General features: G+C 44.0%; 1 protein-coding gene across 1 annotated transcript in view; it reads left to right on the top strand.

Annotated features, from left to right (window-relative positions):
- Window positions 1-11,937, top strand: part of SLC10A7 (solute carrier family 10 member 7) — a 303,157-nt gene that overhangs the window by 221,194 nt on the left and 70,026 nt on the right. The gene's annotated exons all lie outside the window — the stretch shown is intronic.

Raw genomic sequence — 11,937 nt, 5'->3', positions numbered from 1 at the left:
TAGATTGATCCTATTATTAGGATGTAGCAATGAGAAGCACGTTTTCATTAGTTGTAGCTTACAGTGCTTTTACAATTGTTGTATTTCCTAAAAATGACTGAGTCGACCTCAGTCTAACTATGACTCTGCTAAGGTATTCATCTGGCCTGTAAAGCTTGACAGCTAACTGATCAGGCAGTTGTAAAGCTTTTTGTTCTGGAACTAAACCTCATCCTTTCACAAGCACTTTTCTGCAATTCTTTAACTTGTTCCTTGTGGCTAATGTCAACCCCTGCTGGATTTTTTCCTCTTCAAAGTGCTGTCTCACCTTTCGTTAAACACAGAATTTGCTTTACATCGTGAACAGTTTTCTGTTGTCAGTTTCCTTGTTGCCCTCATCTTAAAGTTTTTAAAAAGATCTGCAACCCACTGTTTAGACAGTTTTATATGATTATAATGAAAACTATAACTGTACTATCTAAAGATCCACCCCACCCCATCCCCCCAACAAAAACATCATTTTGATTATCAAAAAGGGGAAGAAAGGGCCTGTGATCAAATCACACCAAAAGATTCCTAAAAATGTGTGACATTTGTTTAACTCCCAGCTAACTTGGAGAATACAATAAAAACCAGACAAGCATATAGTATCTTCTAATGGCTGTGAAAATAAAGGTTTAGCAAGTGTATCTGTATATGTTAGGTGATGACTGACATATTGGTCTGTAGCTTTAATGGAAATTGTCAATTCATCCAGTGTTGTTTGTTTGTATTCGACCATTTCCCATCACCTGCATTTTCTTACTGGTTCTCTGGCCTGCAGGTAGGTAGGAGTCGGCAGGCTACACATTTACCATTTACACTTTGGTCACGATTTATATTATAAAGCACATCAAGATTCTAGGACAGGGGTAGGCAACCCCCGGCATTCGAAGCCTCTTTTGCCGGCACTTTACACCCTACCCATCAGCAGAGCAGTGCAGGGAAGAGTCAGTGAGACCCACATTGAAAAAGATGGTAAACTTTGCTGTAGCTGCGATTGTCAGCTTTTGTGATGGGGAAGAGTTTGGATGCAGTTCTGCTAGGGGGCGGTCCCCGTTTTTAGAAGAGGAATACTGTCTTGGCCACTACTAAAGCCAATCACAGTCCTGCTAGCCCCGTCCACCATCTGGAGGAAGATGATTTGCTTGATTGTCACTACCAATCTCAGAAAGAAGGGATTTCACTGTGATTGAGAGAACCATAATCAGGTGACAGATTGTGGAATTACTGTTGAGCTTCTGGGAACTTTGAAATTATTCCTGAACCTTTGTGTCACTACTGAACCCCTGCACCCTTTAAGTCACAGCCAATATTCAGCGCAATGAAAATAACACCCAACCACTTTTTCTCAGCTGGGGGGGCCCAACTTATGATCTTGCATACATGCCCACTGCTTTCATAAAATACCCCTGACCTGAGCTCATCATTGCGTACCCTTTTCAGATGCTTGCATGTGATATCGCATACAGGCATGTGGGCTGGATGTGAGAGGTAGATCAGCAGGATGTGTGTGCCAGGACGGGCAGATGCGTCTCATCTCTGCTTCCTTTCACCACTCTGTGTATCACGCATATCATAGATGAGAAGAGGATACAGCGATGGGGAAAATGAGCAGGAGGGGTTTAGAGGTAGAACAGAAGAGCAGGAGGGTACAGCAGTGGGGCAGATGTGCGGGGAGGTACAGTGGTGGAAGAGATGAGAAGGGGGTTCAGCAGTGGGACAGAAGAGCAGGGGGATACAGTGTTGGGACAGATGAGCCGGGGGGTTCAGTGTTGGGCCAGATGAGCTGGGGTGTCCAGTGGGGGGGCAGATGAGCAGGGGTTAAGCTGGTGGCGCAGGAGAGCAGGGGGAACAGTGGTGGGGCAGCAGAGCAGGGGGAACAGTGGTGGGGCAGCAGAGCAGGGGGAACAGTGGTGGGGCAGCAGAGCAGGGGGAACAGTGGTGGGGCAGCAGAGCAGGGGGAACAGTGGTGGGGCAGCAGAGCAGGGGGAACAGTGGTGGGGCAGATGAGAAGGGGATTTAGTAGTGAGACAGAAGAGCATGGGGAAACGGCGGGGGAGCAGATGTGCAGAGTGGTACAGTGGTGGGGCAGGTGAGCAAGGGGGTTACAGTGGTGGGACAGAAGAGCAAAGGGGTGCAGTGATGGGGCAGATGTGCAGGAGCTACAATGGTGGGAGAGATGAGAAGGGGGTTGTACAGTGGGGCAGAGGAGCAGGGGGTTACAGTGGAGGAGCAGGGGGTTACAGTGGAGGAGCAGGGGGTTACAGTGGAGGAGCAGGGGGTTACAGTGGAGGGGCAGGGGGTTACAGTGGAGGGGCAGGGGGTTACAGTGGTGGAGCAGGGGGTTACAGTGGTGGAGCAGGGGGTACAGAGGTGAAGCATATGTGCAGAGGAGTAAGGAGGTACATTAGTGGAACCCATGAGCAGAGTGGATACAGTGGTGGGGCAGAAGAGCAGGTGGGACAGATGTGCAGGAGGAACAGTTTCGTGGGTCAGATGAGAAAGGGGGTTACAGTGGTGGGGAAGATGAGCAGATAAGATCAGTGTTACGACAGGTGAGAAGATGGTTCAGAGGTGGAGCAGATGTGCATGGAGGTACAGTGGTGGAGCAGATGAGAAAGGGGGAATATTCGTGGGGCAGATGGAAGGGGGTTACAGTGGTGGGACAGAAGAGCAGGGTGGTACAGTGGTGGGGCAGATGTGCAGGGGGTTATAGTGGTGGGACAGATGAGCAGGGGGATACAGAGGTGGGACAGATGTGCAGGGTAGTACAGTGGTGGGGCAGATGTACAGGGGGTTATAGGGGTGGTGCATATGTGCAGGATAGTTCAGTGGTGGGGTAGATGTGCAGGGGATTACAATGGTGGGGTAGATGAGCAAGGGGGTAGATTGATGGGGCAGATGAGAAAGGGGGTACATTGGTGGGGCAGATAAGCAGGGTGGTACAATGGTGGGGCAGATGAGCAGGGGGTTACAGTGGTGGGGCAGATGAGCAGGGGGTTACAGTGGTGGGGCAGATGAGCAGGGGGTTACAGTGGTGGAGCAGATGAGCAGGGGGTTACAGTGGTGGAGCAGATGAGCAGGGGGTTACAGTGGTGGGGCAGATGAGCAGGGGGTTACAGTGGTGGAGCAGATGAGCAGGGGGGTACAGTGGTGGGGCAGATGAGCAGAGGGGGAACAGTGGTGGGGCAGATGAGCAGGGGGGGTACAGTGGTGGGGCAGATGAGCAGGGGGGTTACAGTGGTGAAACAGATTTGCAGGGGGGGACAGTGATCTGAGGCGTGAGTGCAGGATGTTAATTTCTTACTACTAAAGTAGTTTACAGCATTTACATTATAGAAAATCCTTTTCGTGATTGAGAGTGTGAAGTTGAAGACATCTTTGAAAACATTTTTCGGCGCACTCTGCTCAAAAGGTTGCCTACCCCTGGTCTAGGATTTGCACACACACAAAAAAAAAAAAAGATATATGCAAAAACCTGTGATCCAGATCAGAAGCCTGGTATGTGAATTTTCTCACATTAAATTGACTTCTGATCTGGAAAGCAGACAACACCCCAAGTGCTTGTATATCAGTGTTCATTTTGACATCAAATTTAGGTTTAGTCCTAGTGTTTTGACTAAAATTACATTTTATTTTTAGTCGTATTTTAGTCATCTGAATAGTTTTTGGTATTTTAGTTGACTAAATTGTAATGCATTATTTAAGCATTTCTCTAGAATTGCCAAAATCTTTATATGCTCCTGGAGTAAAAATCGAATATGTTATTATTTATGTTATCGAGGTTTGAAAATCTTAAGAAATTAAAGCCAAGTCTCAGACAAAAATATTGTTTTTTGACAAACAGAAATGCAACTTTAAAATATATTTAAAAGGAAAAAAAAATGTTAGTATTGGCTGCAATGCCTTTGCACCTAGACTGTATTTTCAAAAGTATTGGGATGCCTACCTTTACATGAACTTTAATGGCATCCCAGTCTTAGTCCGTAGGGTTCAATATTGAGTTGGCCCACCCTTTGCAGCTATAACAGCTTTAACTCTTCAGGGAAGGCTGTCCACAAGGTTTAGAAGTATGTCTATGGAAATGTTTGACCATTTGTAGCGCATTTGAGGTCAGGCACTGATGTTGGATGAGAAGGCCTGGCTCAAAGTTTCCACTCTAAATCATCCCAAAGGTATTCTATCGCGTTGAGGTCAGGACTCTATGCAGACCAGTGAAGTTCCTTCACCCAAAACTTGCTGAGCCATGTCTTTATGGACCTTGCTTTGTGCACTGGTCCAAATCATTTGCTGAAGGGGGAATTATGGTGTGGGGTTGGGCTTGACCCCTTAGTGCCAGTGAAGGGATCTCTTATCATCAACATGGCAAGACATTTTAGACAATTTCATGCTCCCAACTTTGTGGGAACAGTTTGGGAATGGCCCCTTCCTGTTTCAACATGACTGCCTACCAGTGCACAAAGCAAGGTCCATAAAGACATAAATGAGTGGTTTTGGGGTGGATGAACTTGACTGGCCTGCAGAGAGTCCTGACCTAAACCCGATAGACCCATAGAACACCCTTGGGATGAATTTGAGTGGAGAATGCGAGCCAGGTATTTTCGTCTAACATCAGTGCCGGACCTCACGAATGCAATTCTGAAAGAATGGTCAAACATTTCTATAGACACACACCTAAACCTTGTGTACAGCCTTCCCAGAAGAGTTGAAGCTGTTATAGCGGCAAAGGGTGGGCCAACTCAATATTGAATTCTGCAGATTAAGACTGGGATGCCATTAAAGCTCATGTGCGTATAAAAGCAGGCAACCCAATACTTGGGAGATATATAGGGAGTTATTTACTAAAACTGGAGAGTGCAAAATCTGGTGGAATTCTGAATAGAAACCAATTGGCTTCCAGGTTTTTTTGCCAAAGCTTAATTGAACAAGTTGAGATTAGAAGCTGATTTGGCTACTATGCACAGCTGCACCAGATTCTGAGTGCTCTAGTTTTAGTAAATCTACCCCATAGTGTATTACCTGAATATATTACCAAAATAAAAAGAAAAGCCTTTTTAAAAAAAATAAAAAATCTTTCAGCAGCTTAGTAGATGCCCCCTATATCCATTTCCATTATAGAAGGATCACGGCAGATGATCATCAAGCTGGTACAATGCATGTTCCCTTATAGAGAGCGTGCATCTTGGATGAAAGAATGACAAGTCAAAGGGGTGATTGCTCCTGCATATAATGATCAGAACTCATTCTGTGTTGGTACTGTACAATTAGGCTAGGAATTATTTCTGGGCAGTTTGTGAACATTTTTAAGCTGCTGACAGTAAGAAATACACTGGTTTAGTGAATTAAAAACAGTTTTGCTGTTTTCAGTGTTCAATAGATATCAACATGCACTCTTGTTCTTTGTCGAGGGAACACTGTGTGTTCCAAGTTTAATGCTAGAATTCATATTTTTTACTGTAATGTTCACAGTATCAATCCTTATACCGTATATGATTAAAATAAAAGGCTTATGTTCATTATTTCCAATTTTCCCATGATTGCAAATGCCTAACTTTTGACTTTTACAGTATGCAGTCTGAATAGCTCTAAAACATATTTATTTTATAATGAAAAGACGATGGAAAACATTTTCCTGCTTAATTAACTTAATCTTTCTCAGATTCTGCACTACAATTGTAAAGTTTCTTTTGTTTTTATTTTTAGTTTAATTATTATATTAACATTAGGGCAGAACTCTGAGCATAAAATACAGAGATTAAATACAAAGGCGTATGAAAATTCTCAGAACATTCTTAGACCATTTGTTGTTTTAAAAAAAAATGAATTTGCTTTCATCATTTGATTTTGATACGTGGACTTAACTGAACGAAATACACATAAACTGTTATTTGTTTGAGAAAAAATTTCCATTCTGCTCCTTCAAATTTTCCAGTCACTGCAGTTGAAAACTAACTTAGATTTGACCCACTAATGATTAGAAAAACTAACAAACCTTTGCTGCAATATAAAGTAGTGAGTGCACGGCTTGTATAACAGTGTAAATTTTCTGTCCCTTCAAAATAACTCAACACAGAGTCATTAATGTCTAAACCACTGGCAACAAAAGTGAGTACACCCCTAAATTAGAATTTCCAAATTGGGCCCAATTAACCACCCCCGGTGTCACGTGACTTGTTAGTGTTACAAGGTCTCAGGTGTGAATGGAAAGCAGGTGTGTTAAAGTGGTTGTAAACCCTTACAACACACTTTGACCTACAGGTAAGCCTAGATTAAGGCTTACCTGTAGGTCCAAGAAATATCTCCTAAACCTATACGGTTTAGGAGATATTTGCCCGATGACAGGCACCGCTGTCTACGGCGCATGCGCCGTACACAGCGGCGCACTGAGCGCGGCATTTTCAACGACGGAGCTGCCGCTCGTGTTGGCTCCCGTGCGCATATTTGCATGCGAATGACAGCGGCGGAGCTGTGAGACCCCACCGAGAAGATGGATGCGCCGGACTACAGGGGACAGCGGTGACTTCGCTGGCTCCGGTGTCAGGTAAGTGACACATAATGGACTACTATGCGATGCATAGTAGTCCATTATGCTTTGCCTTTGCAGGGAATTAAAGAGGAAGTAAACTCATCAGGGTTTACTTCCTCTTTAATATTGGTGTTATCGCTATCACTCTTACTGGTCACTGGAAGTTCAACATGGCACCTCGTTGCAAAGAACTCTCTGAGGATCTGAAAAAAAGAATAGTTGCTCTACATAAAGATGGTCTAGGCTATAGGAAGATTGCCAGGACCCTAAAACTGAGATTCAGCACTGTGACCAAAACCATACAGTGGTTTAACAGGACAGGACCAGAGCAGGCCTTGCCATGGTCGACCAAAGAAGTTGAGTGCACGTGCTCCGTGTCATATCCAGAGGTTGTCTTTGGGAAATAGACATATGAGTGCTGTCAGCATTGCTGCAGAGGTTGAAGGGGTGGGGGGGGTTCAGCCTGTCAGTGCTCAGAGCATACTCCGCAGACTGCATCAAATTGGTCTGCATGACTGTCGTCCCAGAAGGAAGCCTCTTCTAAAGATGATGCACAAGGAAGTCCCCAAACCGTTTGCTTAAGACAAGCAGACTAAGGACATGGATTACTGGAACCATGTCCTGTGGTCTGATGAGACCAAGATAAACGTATTTGGTTCAGATGGTGTCAAGCGTGTGTGGTGGCAATCATGTGAGGAGTACAAAGACAAGTGTGTCTTGCCTACAGTCAAGCAGGGTGGTGGCAGTGTCATGGCCTGAGGCTGCATGAGTGCTGCCGGCACTGGGGAGCTACAGTTCATTGAGGGAGCCATGAATAGCAACATGTACTGTGACATACTGAAAGCAGAGCACGATCACCTCCCTTCAGGGACTGGGCCGCAGGGCAGTATTCCAACATAATGACCCCAAACACACCTCCAAGACGACCACTGCCTTACTAAAGAAGCCAAGGGTAAAGGTGATTTACTGGCCAAGCATGTCTCCAGACCTAAACCCTATTGAGCATCTGTGGGGCATCCCCAAACGGAAGGTGGAGGAGCGCAAGGTCTCTAACATCCACCAGCTCTGTGATGTCATCATGGAGTGGAAGAGGACTCCAGTGGCAACCTGTGAAGCTTTGGTGAACTCCATGCCCAAGAGGGTTAAAGCAGTGCTAGAAAATGATGGCCACACAAAATATTGACACTTTGGGCTCAATTTGGACATGTTCACTTAGGGGTGTACTCACTTTTGTTGCCAGCAGTTTAGACATTAATGGCTGCGTGTAAAGTTATTTTGAGGGGATAGCAAATGTACACTGTCATACAAGCTGTACACTCACTACTATACATTGTAGCAAAGTGTCAATTCTTCAGTGTCGTCACATGAAAAGATATAATAAAATATTTACAAAAATGTGAGGGGTGTACTCACTTTTTTGTGAGATACTGTAGATCTGCGTTTGTCCCAAACACATTTGAAGACACATTGTTGACCGACTCACTACTAGTCAAGAAAGAATGAAAGAATAAGTTCACGTATTTTTTTTTTTTTAACCTTAAAGGCATTGTGTCCATGATCAGCAGTCAGGCTTCTGCATGCAGATAAGCCCTGCAGCTTTCTGTGCGTACCTCCATACAGGCTGTCAGTTTGAAAGCTGCAGGGCTTGTTAACGAACTACAAGGACACTCCTCAGCACCCTCACAGTTTATTCAGAACTACAAGCTGTCTGCCGCAGTGGATGATGGTACTTGTAGTTCATTCATTCGCTGGAAACTGAATGACATGGTCATGTTGGTGGAGCCCCGCATGACCGCACGACCGGGCTGCTTGTGAATGACACCTCACCCGGTGTCACACTAAAGGGGAAATTGGGGGTGGGGAGGCAGCAGTAGCGGGGGCATGTTACATGTTCCAAAAGATTAACTTATCCTTTAACATAACGCATACTATTTGGGAGATGTGAACATAACATTAGATACTAGAAAGTGTGAAGGGAAACTTCAAATAAATAATTTAATATATTTAGAGATTATTGGCAGTTTTCTGACAGGAATTAAATAATGGGCTTTAGTTAACCAGCTTCTCTTTATACTATTGCCAGTAAATTAAGTGTTGGCTGTACACCATAGTATATAAAAGTTCCCCAACTTTAAGATGTCTGTAAGGCCCCTTTCACACGGGCGCTTCGATCAGGTCCACCTGTCAGTTTTTCAGGCAGACCTAATCGGAGCCTTCATTTACTCCTAGGGAGCAGCAGATGTCAGCGGTGACATGTCCGCTGACACCCACTGTTATCTGATCTAATCCTGTCCGCCAAATCCAGACGGATGGTGATCCTATTTTCTATCCGTCTGAAGGATCGGATATGATCAGGTGAATAACGGACAATGCAGTCTGTTATCATCCGATTTCCCCATAGAGGAGAGCGGGACTCCGTCAGTCTCTGCTCAGACAGACCTGTTAGCTGCCGGCTCAGCGGGGATCAGTGGAGCGGATGACACAAAATGGAGGCGCCTGTGTGAAACGGCCCTATGGCTTGATGTTGTAGGAGTGAGATTCTGGGGTGGAGCGTGCATTACCCAGAAATATCACACTAGAGACATAGGAAAAAGGAGGAAAGAGAATAGAGGAAATTAGTAGAACAGGGTAATCCCAAGTGTTTTCTTCAGAATAATGGTTGTTTGAAGTAGATTTCTTTTAAAGGGTTAGTGCCGCTTCACCAAAATATGTATTGTCTAAGTCTATATTACTAGCATTGTTGCTATTTAGATATTGAAAACAGAAGCGTTTGATCAATTTGTCTATAATTGATCAGTAAATCGTGGATAGGTGCAGCAACAGGCAGCATTATTTCATTAGCATCCCTTGAAGTTACAAAGTGTATTTCCCCTCTCACAGCTTTGGTTCTCCCCTGAGTAATATCTCACAAAGACACTGGGCCTTTACCGTAGCTGGACAAGACTTCTTACAAAGCTTTTAACTCTTTGAGCTGTGTATAGCTTTGTTTAATAGTTGTTCTGTTGCCTCTGTGGAAGAGTGTGTGCACAGAACTGTGTGGCTCTGGTGCCTCCTGGGTACAGAAGAAATGCAGTCAGATAAAACACTCGCTACATACTTTTTAAATATTCATGTATCACTATTTTTACATTAAATTGACATGTTGTGTCTTTTTTGTTATGAACTGGTTCACCCTGCAGGTTTTGCAAACATGTGCATATACATTTTTGCTTAAAGCGCACCTACCAGCAAGTTTAAACTTTTAAAGCTAACAGTTCTGCTAGATGTAAAAAAAAAATACGAGTTGGCAAGTATTGGATTTACTAGCTAGAAAACCTTTAATTTGTACCTTTGCAGCCAATAAGTGGGTTACTAATTGGATAGAGGGGTGGAGAGTATTCGTGAACACAGGGATATTAGTGCAATAGCAGACCCCTTGCATTCTTTCCCATAGGGCAGTTATTTGTAAAAGTCTAAAATAACATGCCCTGTACTTACAGATGGAAGCTGTGCTATGATACAGTTGTCACCACCTCTGATAAGGTTTCTAAAATAGTTGCAGAAATAAGATATAGGCACCTAGTGGACCCTGCACCTGAGTTCAAAACTCTTTCCTAGCACCTCAGGAATTCTGTTGTGAACATTTCCCTGCAGTGTTAAAAACTAGCCTGCTTCTATGGGTTCCCAACTTTGATGAGCTGACTTACTGGCTAATAAGAAAGTGTGCAAAGCTGGAGGAGGCAGAGTCCTCAGAACTGTAAGGTGGAAATCCAGATTTGCCTAAAAACGTAGCCATAGATTCTGGTCCCACTGGAGAGGATGTTTTAAGGCTTGCATTTTTTTGCTGAAGCCACTTTAGAATGTTTTCAGGTGTGATCACTTTCACCTTGGTTAAAGACTTATGCTGTGTACACACAATCAAAATTTTGGTTGGAAAAACCTCTGATGGTTTTCCTGATGGAATTCCAACGGGATTTCACTCAAGCTGTCCTGCATAAACACGGTCACACCAAATTCCGACTGTCAAGAATGCGGTGAAGAACAACACGTACGATGGGACTAGAAAAAGGAAGTTCAATACCCAGTAGCCAATAGCTTCCATCTTGTAGTTGAATCTGAGAATGTGTGAGTTTTTGCGTGTCACAATTGCATACACACAAACGCATTTTCGGATAGGAACTTTCCCCCCGTCCGAACATGCTCTCAATCATTTGCTTGCCGGAATTTGGCCAACAAAAGTCCGATGGAGCATACACACAATCGCATTTTCCGACCAAAAGCTCTCATCTGTCTTTTGCTGGCCAAATTTCCGATTGTGTGTACGGGGCATACGCCTTTATCAGAGGGGGCTAGCCTAGTTGAGAAAACTGGTAGTTGGTGCAGATGCTGCCATAGATCACTATTGGGGTTTATTTACCAAGAGCAAAAAGACTGATTTCCATCATTCAATCGTGTGCAAGCAAACATACTGATTTTCTTTTAATTTTCCTTGCACCTGATTGGGTTTTCTTTTCAAACTGAAGCTTCACCACATTCACTAATCTCTTGGGAAAATTAGCGCAACTGCATTTGCAAAGTGCACAGTCTATTTGCTTTAGAAAGCCAACGCCGTTGAGTTCTAACGGTCTCAGTATTGCGGAAATCTGACGCCAACAAATTTTGTTCTGTGCCGGGTAATGAACGGACAAGCCCTGTCTGGATAGCTGCCCCTTCATAGATGATTTTTAGTATCTCAGTAACTTTACTGAATCGCTAGCAGCTCATTTCTAAGAGTTACAATCAATAAAACTTTGATTAATCGGATAGAGCAAACGGCCTCCTTTGTAGCAAGTTATATGGAGGAGAGATCAATTACCTTCAACTGGAACCTTTTGTGATCATATTCTGGTTTAAAAAAGACAAGGTCCATCCAGTTCAACCAACAGAAGGGAAAAAAATCATTGCTGTTATCATTGCTACTAAGTGCAACTAGCTCATTCTGTAGGGAGCCATTCCTTTTTGTAGAGCTGCCTGGTTCACGTGTTTGCATTATAACATTTCTACATTCATTTGCCTTAAGGCTGTCCATAGACAGTTCATTTTCATTTCATCAACCAGCAGTAATCCGCACTGTGCCATTGTATTCTGTTAGTGGGACAACTCTGCTGTCAGACTACACTGATCAGCAGCTGCAGCTGATTGGCTTAACCAGAGGGAAGCCATGGGCTGCTGAAAGACTTTCCAACCATTCAGGGAAGGGAGTTGGAGGACAGGAGCAAGTTGTTCTAGTGTTCAGTTTCATGGAACCAGTTCATTCTGTTATTTAGAGCGTTTCATCATAGTATTATAAACTTTAGAAAAGACAACAGAAGTTTACTGTTTGTGCCAGGGCTCCTGTATACTTCCTTTTCTATGCTGACACTCCTTGCCCT

This window comes from Lithobates pipiens, unplaced genomic scaffold (assembly GCF_037356315.1).
Source record: "Lithobates pipiens isolate NorthernLeopardFrog02 unplaced genomic scaffold, aLitPip1_a1.2 Scaffold_13, whole genome shotgun sequence".
In the NCBI taxonomy this organism is placed as follows: Eukaryota; Metazoa; Chordata; class Amphibia; order Anura; family Ranidae; genus Lithobates; species Lithobates pipiens.
Note: the sequence above shows the minus strand (reverse complement) of the source record. Positions and strands in the feature narration are given on the sequence as shown.